The sequence below is a fragment of the Salvia splendens genome, chromosome 4 (genome assembly GCF_004379255.2).
Source record: "Salvia splendens isolate huo1 chromosome 4, SspV2, whole genome shotgun sequence".
In the NCBI taxonomy this organism is placed as follows: domain Eukaryota; kingdom Viridiplantae; phylum Streptophyta; class Magnoliopsida; order Lamiales; family Lamiaceae; genus Salvia; species Salvia splendens.
In genome coordinates, this window is record NC_056035.1 from 28817135 (window position 1) to 28838962 (window position 21828).

At 34.7% G+C, this 21828-nt stretch overlaps 1 long non-coding RNA gene across 1 annotated transcript; it reads right to left on the bottom strand.

Moving 5' to 3' along the window:
• Positions 1-1075: 1075 nt before the first annotated feature.
• LOC121799330 lies at positions 1076-16927 on the bottom strand. Its single transcript, XR_006050255.1, has 5 exons — positions 16783-16927; positions 12143-14920; positions 7786-10564; positions 3145-5922; positions 1076-1275 (listed from the first exon to the last, which is right to left on the bottom strand). It is a non-coding gene; the product is annotated as an uncharacterized LOC121799330 (long non-coding RNA).
• Positions 16928-21828: the final 4901 nt, after the last annotated feature.

Sequence of the window (21828 nt, forward strand, 5' to 3'; positions counted from 1 at the left end):
TTTCAGTCTCCTTTATTTTCTTTCAGTTTTAAGCTTGTTTGTTTGCTGTTTTCTGTTGTGTGTTTGTTTTTTTCCAGCATGTCGCGTATTGTATATATTTTTCTGCGTCTATAGTTGTCTTCTCCCACTTAGCCAAATTTTTGGTCTAAGTATGAGAAGTTTGTGTTTCTTTTCAAGCATGCTTTGGTTATGTTCTGTTGCGATTTCTCCCATTTAGCCCGTTGCTCGGTCTAAGTGTGAGAAGTTTGTTTTGTTTGTAAGTTCTGTTGTTATGTGTTTTGTTGTGATCTGTTCCGTACTTCCCATTTTCCCCCTTCACTAGGATAGCTTGGGGACAAGCTTGAGTGAAGTGGGAGGGGGAGGGAGTCGTACTGTTGTGTTTCAATGTGAATATGTGTTTTTAGGTCTAGGATTTTGTTTTTATTTTGTTTTTAGGTCTAGGATTTGTTTTTATTTTGTGTGTCGCATGAGCTAGTGAAAATAATAAGGCAAGATCCCCTTAGTAAGAGCAATTGAAGATAGGATGCATGTCAACTTTGAGGCCTTTTTCCTTAATAAGCTGAATTCGGTTTGAATGAAGTGAGGACGATAGAAGATGCTTTAGATGACTTAGATGTGAAGCCCCACCATAAATGTGAGTTATAAGCCTATACACTTTGAGCTAACTTGTATAAAAAGGGGCCACCACTTGATGCTTAGGGAGTAGAGTCAGAAGAAGAAAAATAAAAAAATGGGTTCTGGAGGAATAAGCTGGACGAAGTCCAGGAAATGGAGGTATAAGCTGGACAAAGTCCAGGAAATGGAGGTATAAGCTGGACAAAGTCCAGGAAATGGAGGTATAAGCTGGACGAAGTCCAGGAGAGGAATAAAATTAAAAACAATCGGAGGTATAAGCTGGATGAAGTCCAGGGGAAAAAATAAAGGGAAAAGAAATGAAAATATTCCAAGGGCAAGAGGCAATAGTTACCTGACCCAGGAAATAAAAAGGGCCTGTAGGAAGGAGAAACTGTAACACCCCTTACCCGGTAGGTAACCCACCGAATAAGTGATGTCACGTTTCAGTATCGAAAACCCGTGCTGAAATTTTTCCTTTTTCTTTTTAGCTTAAAAGCATAATTAAAATCTATTACATTTAAAAACTTAACATTTATCCAGCGGAAGGTTAAAGATTAAACTATTACATAACATGCCACGACTACTAAACCAAGTTGACCACCAGTGACTCGCCAAAGATGCAAAGCTGCGCAACACCACTGACATAATGTCGACTCTAACCTGCAGGGGGGAAAGAGGGGGAGTGAGCTCGAAAGCCCAGTAGCAATATCCAAACTACAGAATCCAACCCTCTCAGCTAAGACAATAGTAACTATAATAACTACATTATTTCCTTTTTAATCTTTTGCTTGTTTTCATTTCAATTTCACAGATTTCCAAAATTACTTACAATCACATTATATCAAACTTATTTGTATTATCGTCATACAACTTTTCCATATATTATTACTCATGTCTCTTCAGAGATTTCATTCTTAATGCCATTTCCTTATTATCTTGACTTATTATTACAATATATATATTCCAAATTCTCAGAATTTTCACACCAAAGCATACCTGTTCAGATACCCATATATATTCATCATATCATCCTCGTCATATTTCTCTTATGGTCTCTTGATAACATATTCATATATTTATTTCTATACTACAACATTTTCATTGTATCTTATAGCTTTGGTTTCTCCAGATTTCGCATATCATCATATATCATTTCGTATCACATTTTTCTCATTTTACCATTTATTTTCGTATACTATTCTTCCGTGTTAATTACCCCGAGCGGGGACCGTTCAACATAAAATATCATTTCCTCCGTGAGGACTGATCAACAATCATATCATATATCATATTTCACAAATCACATATCACATATCACATATTACAGATCCTTTATTCACAAGTCATCAGATATTAATTTTTTCTTATCTTATCATATATTACAGATCATTTATTCAGAAATCATCAGATATTATTTTATCTTATATTATCATATATCACATATTACAGATTACAGATCATTTATTCAGAAATCATCAGATATTATTTTATCTTATATTATCATATATCACGGATTACAGCTTACAGATCATTTATTCAGAAATCATCAGATATTATTTTATCTTATATTATCATATATCACAGATTACAGATTACAGATCATTTATTCAGAAATCATCAGATATTATTTTATCTTATATTATCATATATCACAGATTACAGCTTACAGATCATTTATTCAGAAATCATCAGATATTATTTTATCTTATATTATCATATATCACAGATTACAGATTACAGATCCTTTATTCAGAAATCATCAGATATTATTTTCTCTTATAGCCCCAATATCTGCTTGGTTTCAGGCAGGGTACACGGACCAGATCAGAAACAGAATCAGATGCAGACGCGGATTTTGTCCTCGAGAGGACTCCGCACAGACCACCCATAGGGTGCAGACAGATAATCAGACCACCCATGAGGGTGCAGACAGATAATCAGACCACCCATGAGGGTGCGGACAGATAATCAAACCACCCATTAGGGTGCAGATCAGACAGATCAGATAGGGGCCCATCAGATAACAGACGATCCTCGTTTCGGTTATCCAGAAGACGAGTGATCACAGATAATGCAGCGCTGCTGTCCTATGGCATGCCAATTGTACCCAACACATATGACCAAGCAAACAGGACGTTTTATTTCATATTCTTCTTTCAAATCTCTTTTTCACATTTATTCCATTTCCAAATATCACTTCAGATAATCATTCTTATCGAATTCACAGACACTCTTTTTCATATATATTCAGATATTTTTTTTCATAATCTATTCAGACATATTTCACATTATTCGGATCTTCATAATTTATTACACTTCATTGCATATCATATCCATTGTCTTTATTCATATTCGTACCATTTTTTTTTCCACAGATCATTCATATTAAAATTAATAAGAATCATAATAATCCACATATTAAATTATAAGCATATTTAAGCACATTATTTAAACATCTCACATATAATCACATTATAGCACACATCATCTCAACCTAAAGAATCGAAAACCATAGAGAGGATACGCTACCTCGCAGGCTTATGAACATAAGCCTATTTCACCTTGATACTTCTCTACCCTCTAAATCCACTCCTTTGTGATCAAAACGCACTATATGCTCCTTCGCTCGATTTGCTGGCGGATACAAGATTACCCGATCGATTTACCGATTAAATGACAAATATTTGGAAATTAAAAAGCTTAAGCTTTTGGTCTTCCATGGAGAGGGGGAGGACGTGCTTCTGGCTGAAATGAGGGGGGGTTTGGAGTTGATGATAGACAAAAGAATTCTCTAGAGAATTCTAATCATTATTTAATTATTTAGTTAGTTTTTAAATAAATTAATTATCTTGTAACATTTTATTGCCCTATCATATGATATCACATTTAGGAACTCTTTATATCATCATTTAGCATTTAAATTCTAGTTTAAGGCAAAATTATTCCTGTCTATATCTTCAAAAGTTTCGCCGATCGTTTTCGTTAAAAACTGAAATTATCGGCGATAGAAATTTTTTTAATTACCTTCAAATGGCCCAAAACAATTCCTCACATTATCAACAATTATTCTAGGCCATAATTTGTAATTTATAAAATTATTACCCCTTAGCTTCGATTTATGATTTTACACGGACAAAAGAAATTGCCGAAAATTGACTAATCGGCATTTCGTATCAAATTTATACCTTACGGTTTAACTTAACTACTATTCCTCACCACATATCCAAACCTTTTATTGGTGCCTATAATTCGGGATGTTACAACTCATCCCCCCTAAAAGGAATTTCGTCCTCGAAATTCCCTCGGGTTTACATCATTCCTATAAGCGTCGCATATACGTATGCCATTCCACGACATCCTATATCCTCATCTACATAGCGTATCCTCACTTCCATAACCAAACACAGAATGACATACAAAATCACATAATCACATCTTAACACATAGCCACATTTTGCGATCACATAATAATATTATCATTATCTCTAATATATTTCAAGCACATTTGTCACATTATCATTTCTTTACATAGTAATTTCCATGTTATTTGCATCTTTTCTTTGTCCACATGAGGCGCACATATCATATTCATCACGCATATGTATAATTCACATACTCATCATATATTGTATAGTCCCAATTGCATAGTCCCTATTCGGGCACTTATAGCCGACGAAGGGTGCATTTCACTTTCCACATATCATCATTTCATTACGTTTTCCTTTATTATCATTCACAACACTTCTTATCTTTTCCCTTTTTCCTTTCTTAAGTCATCATGTAACATCATTCTCTTCATGTATTATCACTTATCAGTTTATTTACCACAATTTCGTATTAATTTATCTGATCAATTTCTAGCAAAAATTGGGCAGCGTTTTCTCTATAACCAGTGCTTCCCCAAAACCAACAAGATACAATGTTAATCACAGATTATCAAATCAAACCACCAAATCACAACATAATTCAAATATCAAGTCAGTATTCATCAACAACCTATTTATTTTCAAAACTCATTCTTATCCATAACTAACACATTTACAGATCACAGACAACACTTTCAACCAGAATACCATTTTATATCATATAGCTCAATTTCAAACTCATATTTTTAGACATATCTTATCATATACTATACAGCTCGCTTAGAGCATACATTCCCATTTTCCATTTCATTTCTGAATCATCATTCGGTTCTAACATTTATATAGCTCGTATTCGAGCGCACACATAATTCTCACGGAGTTCACATTTCCAATCATATAATTTATTGTCTTGCACGATTATTCAGTTCATATTTCCATCACATCACGTCATATCTCATATTGCCCGATTCGAAGTACACATGTAATCCATATAGGGGCACACATGTTCAGATCATATCATTTATTTCTTATTCGTCGCATTTTCTCATTCGCACATTTATGGTTTTATTCATATAATGCCTTATAGTTTCATATGTTTTCATATCAATATTTATCATTTTGCCAAACACATTTCCTTTCACATATTTCTATACTTTTGTTTATCATTATAGGATATTACTTTATGACTCTTAATCCATCTTATATCAGACAATCCACATACCTTTGTGAATTTTCGTGTTACACTTTTATATCATGATGGTCACTTAGTCTATAACTTACTTTCTTTCCATATCATTCCTTTAACTCATTTTCTTCTCTTTTACTTATACTCTTTCATAATCTGCATATATTTATTAGTATCTTTCATTAGGACATACTTTTCATCAACATTTTCAGACCCATCCTCCCTGAATTTTTTTTTTAAATCTTTTACACATACCGACGCTACCGAGATTAGAGCTATATGGGGTGGCCAGTCCCATATAACATCTTTCTCGGTCACACGGGAAACTATGTCCCGTACCTTGTTAACTTCTTTCCACTTTAGACATAAGCAGCTGCATCGAGTCACTGGTACTAACAGACAATTAAACCTATGTGGCATGTTTCTACACACTTTACTGAATCACTTCTTTCCAGAACCGCCTAAACCTAGGCTCTGATACCAAAACTTGTAACACCCCTTACCCGGTAGGTAACCCACCGAATAAGTGATGTCACGTTTCAGTATCGAAAACCCGTGCTGAAATTTTTCCTTTTTCTTTTTAGCTTAAAAGCATAATTAAAATCTATTACATTTAAAAACTTAACATTTATCCAGCGGAAGGTTAAAGATTAAACTATTACATAACATGCCACGACTACTAAACCAAGTTGACCACCAGTGACTCGCCAAAGATGCAAAGCTGCGCAACACCACTGACATAATGTCGACTCTAACCTGCAGGGGGGAAAGAGGGGGAGTGAGCTCGAAAGCCCAGTAGCAATATCCAAACTACAGAATCCAACCCTCTCAGCTAAGACAATAGTAACTATAATAACTACATTATTTCCTTTTTAATCTTTTGCTTGTTTTCATTTCAATTTCACAGATTTCCAAAATTACTTACAATCACATTATATCAAACTTATTTGTATTATCGTCATACAACTTTTCCATATATTCTTACTCATGTCTCTTCAGAGATTTCATTCTTAATGCCATTTCCTTATTATCTTGACTTATTATTACAATATATATATTCCAAATTCTCAGAATTTTCACACCAAAGCATACCTGTTCAGATACCCATATATATTCATCATATCATCCTCGTCATATTTCTCTTATGGTCTCTTGATAACATATTCATATATTTATTTCTATACTACAACATTTTCATTGTATCTTATAGCTTTGGTTTCTCCAGATTTCGCATATCATCATATATCATTTCGTATCACATTTTTCTCATTTTACCATTTATTTTCGTATACTATTCTTCCGTGTTAATTACCCCGAGCGGGGACCGTTCAACATAAAATATCATTTCCTCCGTGAGGACTGATCAACAATCATATCATATATCATATTTCACAAATCACATATCACATATCACATATTACAGATCCTTTATTCACAAGTCATCAGATATTAATTTTTTCTTATCTTATCATATATTACAGATCATTTATTCAGAAATCATCAGATATTATTTTATCTTATATTATCATATATCACATATTACAGATTACAGATCATTTATTCAGAAATCATCAGATATTATTTTATCTTATATTATCATATATCACGGATTACAGCTTACAGATCATTTATTCAGAAATCATCAGATATTATTTTATCTTATATTATCATATATCACAGATTACAGATTACAGATCATTTATTCAGAAATCATCAGATATTATTTTATCTTATATTATCATATATCACAGATTACAGCTTACAGATCATTTATTCAGAAATCATCAGATATTATTTTATCTTATATTATCATATATCACAGATTACAGATCCTTTATTCAGAAATCATCAGATATTATTTTCTCTTATAGCCCCAATATCTGTTTGGTTTCAGGCAGGGTACACGGACCAGATCAGAAACAGAATCAGATGCAGACGCGGATTTTGTCCTCGAGAGGACTCCGCACAGACCACCCATAGGGTGCAGACAGATAATCAGACCACCCATGAGGGTGCAGACAGATAATCAGACCACCCATGAGGGTGCGGACAGATAATCAAACCACCCATTAGGGTGCAGATCAGACAGATCAGATAGGGGCCCATCAGATAACAGACGATCCTCGTTTCGGTTATCCAGAAGACGAGTGATCACAGATAATGCAGCGCTGCTGTCCTATGGCATGCCAATTGTACCCAACACATATGACCAAGCAAACAGGACGTTTTATTTCATATTCTTCTTTCAAATCTCTTTTTCACATTTATTCCATTTCCAAATATCACTTCAGATAATCATTCTTATCGAATTCACAGACACTCTTTTTCATATATATTCAGATATTTTTTTTCATAATCTATTCAGACATATTTCACATTATTCGGATCTTCATAATTTATTACACTTCATTGCATATCATATCCATTGTCTTTATTCATATTCGTACCATTTTTTTTTTCCACAGATCATTCATATTAAAATTAATAAGAATCATAATAATCCACATATTAAATTATAAGCATATTTAAGCACATTATTTAAACATCTCACATATAATCACATTATAGCACACATCATCTCAACCTAAAGAATCGAAAACCATAGAGAGGATACGCTACCTCGCAGGCTTATGAACATAAGCCTATTTCACCTTGATACTTCTCTACCCTCTAAATCCACTCCTTTGTGATCAAAACGCACTATATGCTCCTTCGCTCGATTTGCTGGCGGATACAAGATTACCCGATCGATTTACCGATTAAATGACAAATATTTGGAAATTAAAAAGCTTAAGCTTTTGGTCTTCCATGGAGAGGGGGAGGACGTGCTTCTGGCTGAAATGAGGGGGGGTTTGGAGTTGATGATAGACAAAAGAATTCTCTAGAGAATTCTAATCATTATTTAATTATTTAGTTAGTTTTTAAATAAATTAATTATCTTGTAACATTTTATTGCCCTATCATATGATATCACATTTAGGAACTCTTTATATCATCATTTAGCATTTAAATTCTAGTTTAAGGCAAAATTATTCCTGTCTATATCTTCAAAAGTTTCGCCGATCGTTTTCGTTAAAAACTGAAATTATCGGCGATAGAAATTTTTTTAATTACCTTCAAATGGCCCAAAACAATTCCTCACATTATCAACAATTATTCTAGGCCATAATTTGTAATTTATAAAATTATTACCCCTTAGCTTCGATTTATGATTTTACACGGACAAAAGAAATTGCCGAAAATTGACTAATCGGCATTTCGTATCAAATTTATACCTTACGGTTTAACTTAACTACTATTCCTCACCACATATCCAAACCTTTTATTGGTGCCTATAATTCGGGATGTTACAACTCATCCCCCCTAAAAGGAATTTCGTCCTCGAAATTCCCTCGGGTTTACATCATTCCTATAAGCGTCGCATATACGTATGCCATTCCACGACATCCTATATCCTCATCTACATAGCGTATCCTCACTTCCATAACCAAACACAGAATGACATACAAAATCACATAATCACATCTTAACACATAGCCACATTTTGCGATCACATAATAATATTATCATTATCTCTAATATATTTCAAGCACATTTGTCACATTATCATTTCTTTACATAGTAATTTCCATGTTATTTGCATCTTTTCTTTGTCCACATGAGGCGCACATATCATATTCATCACGCATATGTATAATTCACATACTCATCATATATTGTATAGTCCCAATTGCATAGTCCCTATTCGGGCACTTATAGCCGACGAAGGGTGCATTTCACTTTCCACATATCATCATTTCATTACGTTTTCCTTTATTATCATTCACAACACTTCTTATCTTTTCCCTTTTTCCTTTCTTAAGTCATCATGTAACATCATTCTCTTCATGTATTATCACTTATCAGTTTATTTACCACAATTTCGTATTAATTTATCTGATCAATTTCTAGCAAAAATTGGGCAGCGTTTTCTCTATAACCAGTGCTTCCCCAAAACCAACAAGATACAATGTTAATCACAGATTATCAAATTAAACCACCAAATCACAACATAATTCAAATATCAAGTCAGTATTCATCAACAACCATATTTATTTTCAAAACTCATTCTTATCCATAACTAACACATTTACAGATCACAGACAACACTTTCAACCAGAATACCATTTTATATCATATAGCTCAATTTCAAACTCATATTTTTAGACATATCTTATCATATACTATACAGCTCGCTTAGAGCATACATTCCCATTTTCCATTTCATTTCTGAATCATCATTCGGTTCTAACATTTATATAGCTCGTATTCGAGCGCACACATAATTCTCACGGAGTTCACATTTCCAATCATATAATTTATTGTCTTGCACGATTATTCAGTTCATATTTCCATCACATCACGTCATATCTCATATTGCCCGATTCGAAGTACACATGTAATCCATATAGGGGCACACATGTTCAGATCATATCATTTATTTCTTATTCGTCGCATTTTCTCATTCGCACATTTATGGTTTTATTCATATAATGCCTTATAGTTTCATATGTTTTCATATCAATATTTATCATTTTGCCAAACACATTTCCTTTCACATATTTCTATACTTTTGTTTATCATTATAGGATATTACTTTATGACTCTTAATCCATCTTATATCAGACAATCCACATACCTTTGTGAATTTTCGTGTTACACTTTTATATCATGATGGTCACTTAGTCTATAACTTACTTTCTTTCCATATCATTCCTTTAACTCATTTTCTTCTCTTTTACTTATACTCTTTCATAATCTGCATATATTTATTAGTATCTTTCATTAGGACATACTTTTCATCAACATTTTCAGACCCATCCTCCCTGAATTTTTTTTTTAAATCTTTTACACATACCGACGCTACCGAGATTAGAGCTATATGGGGTGGCCAGTCCCATATAACATCTTTCTCGGTCACACGGGAAACTATGTCCCGTACCTTGTTAACTTCTTTCCACTTTAGACATTAGCAGCTGCATCGAGTCACTGGTACTAACAGACAATTAAACCTATGTGGCATGTTTCTACACACTTTACTGAATCACTTCTTTCCAGAACCGCCTAAACCTAGGCTCTGATACCAAAACTTGTAACACCCCTTACCCGGTAGGTAACCCACCGAATAAGTGATGTCACGTTTCAGTATCGAAAACCCGTGCTGAAATTTTTCCTTTTTCTTTTTAGCTTAAAAGCATAATTAAAATCTATTACATTTAAAAACTTAACATTTATCCAGCGGAAGGTTAAAGATTAAACTATTACATAACATGCCACGACTACTAAACCAAGTTGACCACCAGTGACTCGCCAAAGATGCAAAGCTGCGCAACACCACTGACATAATGTCGACTCTAACCTGCAGGGGGGAAAGAGGGGGAGTGAGCTCGAAAGCCCAGTAGCAATATCCAAACTACAGAATCCAACCCTCTCAGCTAAGACAATAGTAACTATAATAACTACATTATTTCCTTTTTAATCTTTTGCTTGTTTTCATTTCAATTTCACAGATTTCCAAAATTACTTACAATCACATTATATCAAACTTATTTGTATTATCGTCATACAACTTTTCCATATATTCTTACTCATGTCTCTTCAGAGATTTCATTCTTAATGCCATTTCCTTATTATCTTGACTTATTATTACAATATATATATTCCAAATTCTCAGAATTTTCACACCAAAGCATACCTGTTCAGATACCCATATATATTCATCATATCATCCTCGTCATATTTCTCTTATGGTCTCTTGATAACATATTCATATATTTATTTCTATACTACAACATTTTCATTGTATCTTATAGCTTTGGTTTCTCCAGATTTCGCATATCATCATATATCATTTCGTATCACATTTTTCTCATTTTACCATTTATTTTCGTATACTATTCTTCCGTGTTAATTACCCCGAGCGGGGACCGTTCAACATAAAATATCATTTCCTCCGTGAGGACTGATCAACAATCATATCATATATCATATTTCACAAATCACATATCACATATCACATATTACAGATCCTTTATTCACAAGTCATCAGATATTAATTTTTTCTTATCTTATCATATATTACAGATCATTTATTCAGAAATCATCAGATATTATTTTATCTTATATTATCATATATCACAGATTACAGATCCTTTATTCAGAAATCATCAGATATTATTTTCTCTTATAGCCCCAATATCTGTTTGGTTTCAGGCAGGGTACACGGACCAGATCAGAAACAGAATCAGATGCAGACGCGGATTTTGTCCTCGAGAGGACTCCGCACAGACCACCCATAGGGTGCAGACAGATAATCAGACCACCCATGAGGGTGCAGACAGATAATCAGACCACCCATGAGGGTGCGGACAGATAATCAAACCACCCATTAGGGTGCAGATCAGACAGATCAGATAGGGGCCCATCAGATAACAGACGATCCTCGTTTCGGTTATCCAGAAGACGAGTGATCACAGATAATGCAGCGCTGCTGTCCTATGGCATGCCAATTGTACCCAACACATATGACCAAGCAAACAGGACGTTTTATTTCATATTCTTCTTTCAAATCTCTTTTTCACATTTATTCCATTTCCAAATATCACTTCAGATAATCATTCTTATCGAATTCACAGACACTCTTTTTCATATATATTCAGATATTTTTTTTCATAATCTATTCAGACATATTTCACATTATTCGGATCTTCATAATTTATTACACTTCATTGCATATCATATCCATTGTCTTTATTCATATTCGTACCATTTTTTTTTCCACAGATCATTCATATTAAAATTAATAAGAATCATAATAATCCACATATTAAATTATAAGCATATTTAAGCACATTATTTAAACATCTCACATATAATCACATTATAGCACACATCATCTCAACCTAAAGAATCGAAAACCATAGAGAGGATACGCTACCTCGCAGGCTTATGAACATAAGCCTATTTCACCTTGATACTTCTCTACCCTCTAAATCCACTCCTTTGTGATCAAAACGCACTATATGCTCCTTCGCTCGATTTGCTGGCGGATACAAGATTACCCGATCGATTTACCGATTAAATGACAAATATTTGGAAATTAAAAAGCTTAAGCTTTTGGTCTTCCATGGAGAGGGGGAGGACGTGCTTCTGGCTGAAATGAGGGGGGGTTTGGAGTTGATGATAGACAAAAGAATTCTCTAGAGAATTCTAATCATTATTTAATTATTTAGTTAGTTTTTAAATAAATTAATTATCTTGTAACATTTTATTGCCCTATCATATGATATCACATTTAGGAACTCTTTATATCATCATTTAGCATTTAAATTCTAGTTTAAGGCAAAATTATTCCTGTCTATATCTTCAAAAGTTTCGCCGATCGTTTTCGTTAAAAACTGAAATTATCGGCGATAGAAATTTTTTTAATTACCTTCAAATGGCCCAAAACAATTCCTCACATTATCAACAATTATTCTAGGCCATAATTTGTAATTTATAAAATTATTACCCCTTAGCTTCGATTTATGATTTTACACGGACAAAAGAAATTGCCGAAAATTGACTAATCGGCATTTCGTATCAAATTTATACCTTACGGTTTAACTTAACTACTATTCCTCACCACATATCCAAACCTTTTATTGGTGCCTATAATTCGGGATGTTACAACTCATCCCCCCTAAAAGGAATTTCGTCCTCGAAATTCCCTCGGGTTTACATCATTCCTATAAGCGTCGCATATACGTATGCCATTCCACGACATCCTATATCCTCATCTACATAGCGTATCCTCACTTCCATAACCAAACACAGAATGACATACAAAATCACATAATCACATCTTAACACATAGCCACATTTTGCGATCACATAATAATATTATCATTATCTCTAATATATTTCATGCACATTTGTCACATTATCATTTCTTTACATAGTAATTTCCATGTTATTTGCATCTTTTCTTTGTCCACATGAGGCGCACATATCATATTCATCACGCATATGTATAATTCACATACTCATCATATATTGTATAGTCCCAATTGCATAGTCCCTATTCGGGCACTTATAGCCGACGAAGGGTGCATTTCACTTTCCACATATCATCATTTCATTACGTTTTCCTTTATTATCATTCACAACACTTCTTATCTTTTCCCTTTTTCCTTTCTTAAGTCATCATGTAACATCATTCTCTTCATGTATTATCACTTATCAGTTTATTTACCACAATTTCGTATTAATTTATCTGATCAATTTCTAGCAAAAATTGGGCAGCGTTTTCTCTATAACCAGTGCTTCCCCAAAACCAACAAGATACAATGTTAATCACAGATTATCAAATCAAACCACCAAATCACAACATAATTCAAATATCAAGTCAGTATTCATCAACAACCATATTTATTTTCAAAACTCATTCTTATCCATAACTAACACATTTACAGATCACAGACAACACTTTCAACCAGAATACCATTTTATATCATATAGCTCAATTTCAAACTCATATTTTTAGACATATCTTATCATATACTATACAGCTCGCTTAGAGCATACATTCCCATTTTCCATTTCATTTCTGAATCATCATTCGGTTCTAACATTTATATAGCTCGTATTCGAGCGCACACATAATTCTCACGGAGTTCACATTTCCAATCATATAATTTATTGTCTTGCACGATTATTCAGTTCATATTTCCATCACATCACGTCATATCTCATATTGCCCGATTCGAAGTACACATGTAATCCATATAGGGGCACACATGTTCAGATCATATCATTTATTTCTTATTCGTCGCATTTTCTCATTCGCACATTTATGGTTTTATTCATATAATGCCTTATAGTTTCATATGTTTTCATATCAATATTTATCATTTTGCCAAACACATTTCCTTTCACATATTTCTATACTTTTGTTTATCATTATAGGATATTACTTTATGACTCTTAATCCATCTTATATCAGACAATCCACATACCTTTGTGAATTTTCGTGTTACACTTTTATATCATGATGGTCACTTAGTCTATAACTTACTTTCTTTCCATATCATTCCTTTAACTCATTTTCTTCTCTTTTACTTATACTCTTTCATAATCTGCATATATTTATTAGTATCTTTCATTAGGACATACTTTTCATCAACATTTTCAGACCCATCCTCCCTGAATTTTTTTTTTAAATCTTTTACACATACCGACGCTACCGAGATTAGAGCTATATGGGGTGGCCAGTCCCATATAACATCTTTCTCGGTCACACGGGAAACTATGTCCCGTACCTTGTTAACTTCTTTCCACTTTAGACATAAGCAGCTGCATCGAGTCACTGGTACTAACAGACAATTAAACCTATGTGGCATGTTTCTACACACTTTACTGAATCACTTCTTTCCAGAACCGCCTAAACCTAGGCTCTGATACCAAAACTTGTAACACCCCTTACCCGGTAGGTAACCCACCGAATAAGTGATGTCACGTTTCAGTATCGAAAACCCGTGCTGAAATTTTTCCTTTTTCTTTTAGCTTAAAAGCATAATTAAAATCTATTACATTTAAAAACTTAACATTTATCCAGCGGAAGGTTAAAGATTAAACTATTACATAACATGCCACGACTACTAAACCAAGTTGACCACCAGTGACTCGCCAAAGATGCAAAGCTGCGCAACACCACTGACATAATGTCGACTCTAACCTGCAGGGGGGAAAGAGGGGGAGTGAGCTCGAAAGCCCAGTAGCAATATCCAAACTACAGAATCCAACCCTCTCAGCTAAGACAATAGTAACTATAATAACTACATTATTTCCTTTTTAATCTTTTGCTTGTTTTCATTTCAATTTCACAGATTTCCAAAATTACTTACAATCACATTATATCAAACTTATTTGTATTATCGTCATACAACTTTTCCATATATTCTTACTCATGTCTCTTCAGAGATTTCATTCTTAATGCCATTTCCTTATTATCTTGACTTATTATTACAATATATATATTCCAAATTCTCAGAATTTTCACACCAAAGCATACCTGTTCAGATACCCATATATATTCATCATATCATCCTCGTCATATTTCTCTTATGGTCTCTTGATAACATATTCATATATTTATTTCTATACTACAACATTTTCATTGTATCTTATAGCTTTGGTTTCTCCAGATTTCGCATATCATCATATATCATTTCGTATCACATTTTTCTCATTTTACCATTTATTTTCGTATACTATTCTTCCGTGTTAATTACCCCGAGCGGGGACCGTTCAACATAAAATATCATTTCCTCCGTGAGGACTGATCAACAATCATATCATATATCATATTTCACAAATCACATATCACATATCACATATTACAGATCCTTTATTCACAAGTCATCAGATATTAATTTTTTCTTATCTTATCATATATTACAGATCATTTATTCAGAAATCATCAGATATTATTTTATCTTATATTATCATATATCACATATTACAGATTACAGATCATTTATTCAGAAATCATCAGATATTATTTTATCTTATATTATCATATATCACGGATTACAGCTTACAGATCATTTATTCAGAAATCATCAGATATTATTTTATCTTATATTATCATATATCACAGATTACAGATTACAGATCATTTATTCAGAAATCATCAGATATTATTTTATCTTATATTATCATATATCACAGATTACAGCTTACAGATCATTTATTCAGAAATCATCAGATATTATTTTATCTTATATTATCATATATCACAGATTACAGATCCTTTATTCAGAAATCATCAGATATTATTTTCTCTTATAGCCCCAATATCTGTTTGGTTTCAGGCAGGGTACACGGACCAGATCAGAAACAGAATCAGATGCAGACGCGGATTTTGTCCTCGAGAGGACTCCGCACAGACCACCCATAGGGTGCAGACAGATAATCAGACCACCCATGAGGGTGCAGACAGATAATCAGACCACCCATGAGGGTGCGGACAGATAATCAAACCACCCATTAGGGTGCAGATCAGACAGATCAGATAGGGGCCCATCAGATAACAGACGATCCTCGCTTCGGTTATCCAGAAGACGAGTGATCACAGATAATGCAGCGCTGCTGTCCTATGGCATGCCAATTGTACCCAACACATATGACCAAGCAAACAGGACGTTTTATTTCATATTCTTCTTTCAAATCTCTTTTTCACATATATTCCATTTCCAAATATCACTTCAGATAATCATTCTTATCGAATTCACAGACACTCTTTTTCATATATATTCAGATATTTTTTTTCATAATCTATTCAGACATATTTCACATTATTCAGATCTTCATAATTTATTACACTTCATTGCATATCATATCCATTGTCTTTATTCATATTCGTACCATTTTTTTTTCCACAGATCATTCATATTAAAATTAATAAGAATCATAATAATCCACATATTAAATTATAAGCATATTTAAGCACATTATTTAAACATCTCACATATAATCACATTATAGCACACATCATCTCAACCTAAAGAATCGAAAACCATAGAGAGGATACGCTACCTCGCAGGCTTATGAACATAAGCCTATTTCACCTTGATACTTCTCTACCCTCTAAATCCACTCCTTTGTGATCAAAACGCACTATATGCTCCTTCGCTCGATTTGCTGGCGGATACAAGATTACCCAATCGATTTACCGATTAAATGACAAATATTTGGAAATTAAAAAGCTTAAGCTTTTGGTCTTCCATGGAGAGGGGGAGGACGTGCTTCTGGCTGAAATGAGGGGGGGTTTAGAGTTGATGATAGACAAAAGAATTCTCTAGAGAATTCTAATCATTATTTAATTATTTAGTTAGTTTTTAAATAAATTAATTATCTTGTAACATTTTATTGCCCTATCATATGATATCACATTTAGGAACTCTTTATATCATCATTTAGCATTTAAATTCTAGTTTAAGGCAAAATTATTCCTGTCTATATCTTCAAAAGTTTCGCCGATCGTTTTCATTAAAAACTGAAATTATCGGCGATAGAAATTTTTTTAATTACCTTCAAATGGCCCAAAACAATTCCTCACATTATCAACAATTATTCTAGGCCATAATTTGTAATTTATAAAATTATTACCCCTTAGCTTCGATTTATGATTTTACACGGACAAAAGAAATTGCCGAAAATTGACTAATCGGCATTTCGTATCAAATTTATACCTTACGGTTTAACTTAACTACTATTCCTCACCACATATCCAAACCTTTTATTGGTGCCTATAATTCGGGATGTTACAGAAACTCTCATAACCTGACGCGTCAGTGGTATAACATTGACTTAAGAGTGATTCGATCTTAACATCCCTGGTGAGGAATGAGTGATCGAGTGAATCCAACAATTAGGAAGTCAATAAGGTATCTTGGCGAACTGACAGACCGATTAGGTAGAAGAGGGAAAAGGGAGGATTTGGAGATTGTAGACGAATCGGATAGACCTTAAGCTTGTGGGGACGACTGCTTAAAAAGTTGAAGCTAGTTCATGCCTTTGTGTTTTTTTTGTGTTTTTCTTTTAGTGTTTATTTTCTTTTTTTTATGAGTCTGTAGTATGTCTAGATCTAGGAGTTTTTGGTTTTGTTGTGTCTGTGAGTCAAGGATAACCATGCATTGAAATTCGCCTTATTTCTATTTTTCTTGTCTTCATACTTGAGGAAAATTATGTTTTAAGTGTGAGCAGTTTGATAAAGCTAATTTCGTGCATTGGTTAAAGGGTTAAATTCATGCATTTGCGGGGTCTAACACATGTTTTAAGCCAGGTGTGTAGAAGGTTTTCGCCAGGTCCAGGAAAAGAAGAGGACATTTGCATGGTGCAAGGAAACTGGCGAATAAATGAGCAATTTGGAGAAAATGACTGGACGGAGGAGACAACGAAGCTGAAGGGTAGAATGGAGATTTCTACGAAGGCTTCTAGAAGATCAACTCCGCGCCTATATAAAGAGGAGAGCATGCAATCTGAAAAGGAGGACTCGGTGGAGGACTTGTGACCAGAATATAGCTCGTAGCTCACTCACTTTTACACACTTGGGGGGAATGTTCGGGAATTTGTAGGGGTTTGGTTCATTTCACTAGTAGTCAGTAGTTGGGTAACACCATCCTTGTGGAGGACGAAGATACAATTGAATCGCTTTCGTTTTAATTTGATGTCGTGAATTTCACCGAGCTTCGTTGTTCGAAGCTCGGCCTAGTTTCATGTTGAATTTCCGTTGGTTTGTGCAATTTCTCTTTTCCGTATTTGAGCTGCTGTTGATTTCGATTATGGATGCGAATTGTTTGGAGTTTGATGTAGTTGCTGAGTTGGATGTTTGATTTTTGCGTTGGTTTACTGAGTTTGAGTGGAATTATTGGAGACTTGTGTTGATCGGGGCAGATCTGTTGAAATCGGAAGTTATGGAGTTGATGTAGTGGATTGTTGGGTTCAGAATGCTTCGATCCGGAGTGTATTAAGCATCCGACGTCTGGATCTGAAACAGAGGATTCGTGATTGATGCTTAGTTTTCGTGTGTTCGTTTCATTCCGTCTAGTATATGTAGATCTGTTTAATTTCCAGCTAATTGCAAGTTTCCGACGTCCGAATTTTTATATCTTGTTTGAATCTGGGTATGTGCTATGTTTTCTTCATGTTCGCGTTTGAATCAGCTGATGAGATGCATGTCAGAGTTAGTTAAATTCATAGTTTGTTATTGCAGTTTTTATTCCGTACTTGTTGTTTCTGGAAGATGGTCCCCGCAGTTTACTCACTTTCTGTCTAGCTTTATTAGGAAGTTATTTGCTCGGTCTAAGAAGTTAGTTTAATAATTCGTAGTTATAAGGATGTTGATGTCAGCATGATGTTTACAGTTTCCTAGGTCTAGTATTTGATTTCCTGCCTAGGTCTAGTAGTAATTAAACCTCAACCTAAAATTGCGTGGCAGCAGTCATTCACCATTTCCAAGGTCTTCTAAATGCTTTCTTACGCGTCCATCTTCGTGGGATCGATCCCTGCTTCCCTGTACTAATTCATAGGATAGCGGGTTGAGGGTTTTGAACGCGGAATCAGTGTGTCCAACGACTGAGATTTCTGATATCCTCTGAGTTCCTAGACCTCGTGATCTAGCGGATTCTCTGGATCTGAGAAGCTTGACCTAGCATTAAAAGCACACACGTTTCCAGAATCGAGTGTTCAGTAAGCATAAGAAAGAGGTTAATATTGAGTCGTAAGTGTCATAACAAAACTATTGTGTAATAGACAAATCATCACAATCATAGCAAGTTATTACTATTTTTTCATGTATATACCTTTTCCAGATTTTGATACATGTTTATCCGTCTCTTTCCCTTTAGCCCCTTCTTGAATGATTTTTGTATGAGTTCCCATATCTGAAAGCATATTGCAGCTACGTGATACTTTTACAGAAACATATTACAAATATTAAACAAAAATGACATTTATATAAACTCCAGCCTGTCACCAAAGATCACACTTTTTTTCCCACAAACAATGGGTAGTACCTAACCAGCACAGAGAGGAATATATGACATGTTCCAACTTAATCCAAGTATCATAACAAAACAAAAGTGAATTACAGATACAATCACAATCATATCAAGTAAGTACTAGTTGGGAGCAGCACGCACCTTTTCCAGAAATGGGTAAATCACCTGCAGACTCTTTCTCTTTTTCAATTTGTGGAAAGACTTTGCTATGTGTTTCCATAACTGAAACATAAATAAATTATCGTATAACATTACAACAAACAAAGCATATAAATATTCATTTATTCCATAACTCTTTTCACATATATGGCATACTTATTCATCAGTAATTAAAGAGCAGAGCTACAATAAGGTTAAAAATGTATAAATTTAACCTTGATTTATGTCATGGATATCAGGAATGGCTTCAGTTGAGGGTTCTGTTGAATTTTCGACTTTTGGTTATGAAACAAAAAAAACACAATTAAATACCAAATTCCAAAATAGAATCAAAACTACAGGCATCAAAATACCAGAATTTGGTATCGTATTTCCTTTCGGAGCTTTTGGAATCCTTGGTAGCTTTTTCTTCGAGGACGTTCTCTGATAAACTACGTGAACAACAAACTGATGTTATTAATCGGCTTGATTTTGTCAACTTCAAGTCATGGGTTACAACATCTTACTTACCTTTTCCGTCATGAGTAGCGGATCCAGATGCTCTAGTGTTGACCATGGTTGAATTAGATGTTTTCTTCCCCTTCTTCGTCGAGTTTTGGATTCGGACTAGGTTTTTGGTCGAGGAAACGGTTTTTCTGGCAGAGGTGATTTTTGGTGCAGGCGATGATGAAATAGTGGAGGGGATGACTAATTTGTAGAGCTTTGTATGGTTTGGGCGATTCGGATGCCAAGAAGATTTGGGTGTTTTTTAGAGCAGATTCAAGGGTTTGGGCTTTTTGAGTTCAGATTTTGGTGAGAGAGACGAATTGAATGGCGCGGGAACCGAAGAATCAGATTAATAACGTATGGAGTAATGTTCCAATTAATCCGCTCTTAAAAAATGGAAGGCAGTTGTTTATATTTTATATACCTAAATTACCCTTACATGACACAGAACACTCCTATTATAATCGTTCACAACAGCAGATCGTGGCCATTCATTTCCAGATCTCACGGTCCATATTTGGTCTGTATTTCTTTACATAAGGGCTTCTTTTGGTAGATTAAAACCCTATATATATATATATAGGTCCATGATCAATTGAGATTTTTTAGGCTAATTGAGAAATGAGATGCAATCTCATCCACTCATTTTTATTAAATGAGTTGTCCAGATTTTGCCACACAAAAAATATTTTTAGATTAATTAATTGTGAAAGGGCATAGTGGTAATTTTATATTCTAATTATGATTTAATCAGGGTTCTTTCAATTTGGGCGATTTCTGTGACCAGTCGCTAAATCCACCGCCCTTCACCACCTCTCCCGCCTAATCCTCTGCCGCCCTCCGCCGTCTGGACCCCCACTCCGCTCGTCAAAGTCTCCCCCGTCGCCGAATCGCTGTTCCTTGTTACCGTCGACGTATCGAGCTCCCATGAGCTCGCCGCGTCCTACACCAGCCCCGGCCAGTACCTGCATCTCCGCCTCTGCGACCGCCGCACGGTCCTTGCCATCTCCTCTCCTCCGTCGCTCGCCGCCTCCAGCGGCGTGTTTGAATTTCTGGTGAAGCCTATCGCCGGCTCCACGGCGGAGCTCCTCTGTGAGCTGCAGAGATGCGATGTGGTCGAATTGAGTCAGGCGGTTGGTGACGGTTTCGATGTGGATTGAATCTCGCCGCCGGAGAAATATCATACGGTACTCATCTTCGCTGGAAATTGAACGGAACCACTGTTGCTCTTCCGCGTGACTATTCTGGTAATCGTGATTGCCTTTTTGATAACCTCAGATTTCCGCTGTTTTTATTTGGTTGATTTTGCGAAGAAATGTTTGAAATATTGTGTGAATTGAGTATTGAAAGATAACCTGATTTCTACGCCCAATTTGTTCGTGTGATGATTTCATAATTTTGGAATTTGTGCTTTGATTCAACATTATCTGCTTTT